The 2412-nt window shown below is 44.3% G+C and overlaps 1 non-coding gene across 1 annotated transcript; it reads left to right on the top strand.

The window, feature by feature from the left end:
- The first annotated feature begins 1785 nt into the window (after positions 1–1785).
- Trnat-ugu lies at positions 1786–1860 on the top strand. Its single transcript has one exon. It is a non-coding gene; the product is annotated as a tRNA-Thr (tRNA).
- The last annotated feature ends 552 nt before the right edge of the window (positions 1861–2412 follow it).

Genomic DNA, 2412 nt, shown 5'->3' with positions numbered 1-2412 from the left:
TTATTTATTACCATACCTTGTAATGCCTACATTAAAGTTTATGTATGTCTAGTTAATAGTTACAGTCACCTTCGGGAATAAATTTAGCAGTGTAAGGGTTGTGTTACAAGGTTACCACAATCTTATTTCACCCGTTTGGTGGTCAGTTGCTTGTTTCTTTTAATTAACCTTTGCTTGTATTTACTGTTTTACAGCAGGTTTCTAAATTTTTAATATAATTGCCGTTCCTTGCGTGTAAGGCCTTCAGCCGTGATTGTGGTCATTTGCTTAAAAAAAATTCGATATTTGTATTTTAGCAGTAAGCTTTAAAACCTTATTTACTGCCATTCCTGGCGTCGGATACCTGCTGCTGTGTTTGTAGCCACTTACTTTTTAGTAATTGAATACCTGTAAGTTTTAACTGCAGCGAGTGCCTAAACATTCTTAATAGATTGCCAGTTTTGGCGTGTAAGGCCTTCAGCCGTGATCACAGTGGCTTGTTTTTATGAAGATTATCTGTATTTGTATTTTATGGTGATTTGCTAAATTGTAGCGCACTGAAAACACTCATTTACACAGTGGTTTATTCCTTCGTTAATAACGTGGTGTACTTCTTTTATTTATTGTTGAGTCTGGAATTACTGATTTAAAAATAAATGTGTGTAATTGTAAAAGACAACCAATAGTGACTGATTACGGCCCCGTCCACAATCGTAACCGAATCCTGCCTTCACTTGACTACCAGGTCTCAGTAACGCTGACCAGTTAGCTTACCTGTTCAAAGATTTGGAGGTCATTACACCCATGCTACATTAAGCCACTGCGCACCCAAATATTTGGACCTCGGAACCGATAATGTTCGATGATGTCCCTGGTTGCATTACGTGTTCCCGCCTGTCACCAGGGTACGTCCAGCACTGCCGAACATGATCGTTTTGGTGTTGCAGGAGCTTTGGCGTGGGGAGGCATAATGTTGCATGGTTGTAGAGATCTCCAAATATTCGACCACGGTACACAAACTGGTCAACATTATCGCGACTCTCTACACTCTGCCCATGTGCATCTTTCCAGCCGTGCATTCGACTGACGACACGTTTATGGATGGGAGTGCGCGATCGCATAGAACATCGCATGTTGAGGAAACTCTTTGAATGAGAGAATTTACGGCAAATACGCTTACACTGGCCTACTCGTTGAAATGACAATTTAATCAACACCCTAAGCTGTCAACAGACGTTGATATACATCTCCTGCTTACATGGCAGACGCTCTATCCATCTGAGCCACCGAGGGCACAGAGGATAGTGCGACTGCAGGGACAATCTTGCGCACGCCTCCCGCGAGACCTACATTCTCAGCTTAATGTCCACACACTACATTTGTGGTGCCCCTGCCCATTCACTCATTACTCGCGGCAGACAAACTTACCGAGTCCCGTAAGAGTTCGGGCAATGCGTGTGCATCCAGCACAGAAGGTCAACGGCCGGTTAGCCTCACTATATGAAGATGGTATCTGTTCTTTCAGACATCGGTGACCATGCAGCTCTCTTAGAATGAAATGATAATTAAATCAACACCCTAAGCTGTAGACAGGCGTTGATATACATCAACGGGGACAGTTGAAAATATGTGCTGGATGCACACGCATTGCTCGAACTCATACGGGACTTGGTAAGATTGTTTGCCGCAAGTAATGAGCGTAATGGGCAAGGGCACTACGAATGTAGTGTGTGGACATTAAGTTGGGAATGTGGGTCCCACGGGGAGCGTGCAAGAGATAAATCCTTGCAGTCGCACGTCTTCTGTGCCCTCGGTGGTTCAGATGGATAGAGCGTCTGCCATGTAAGCAGGAGATCCCGGGTTCGAGTCCCGGTCGGGGCACACATTTTCAACTGTCTCCGTTGATGTATATCAACGCCTGTCGACAGCTTAGGGTGTTGATTTAATGTCCGAAAGAAGACATACCATCTTTTGAGTGCATTATGGGAACAGCAGTGATCAATGTCTTATAAATAATTACTATTAAAAACAGTCTTGATCACGATTTATTTAACAAGGTGACCGGTTTCGACCACTACTGTGGTCATCTTCAGACCATTGAGTAGAAACCTCTTTCTGTTGGAGAATCACTACTGGAGAAACGGATTCTCCAACAGAAAGAGGTTCCTACTCAATGGTCTGAAGATGACCACAGTAGTGGTCGAAACCGGTCACCTTGTTAAATAAATCGTGATCAAGACTGTTTTTAATAGTAATTAGATACCATCTTCATTTAGGCCTATCCGTTGTCCGCTCCCATAGCTGGTTGGTCAGGGACTGTCATGCCAAGATGGCCCGGGTTCGATTCCCAGCAGCGCCGGAGATTTTCTCTTCTCACGGACTGGGTATTTGTGTCGTCGGCAAAGAGATGGCGGCAGGAAGGGCATCAGGCCA

The sequence above is a fragment of the Schistocerca americana genome, chromosome 7 (genome assembly GCF_021461395.2).
Source record: "Schistocerca americana isolate TAMUIC-IGC-003095 chromosome 7, iqSchAmer2.1, whole genome shotgun sequence".
Classification (NCBI taxonomy): Eukaryota; Metazoa; Arthropoda; class Insecta; order Orthoptera; family Acrididae; genus Schistocerca; species Schistocerca americana.
The sequence above is the reverse complement of the archived record's forward strand: the minus strand, read 5'-3'. Positions and strand labels throughout refer to the sequence as shown.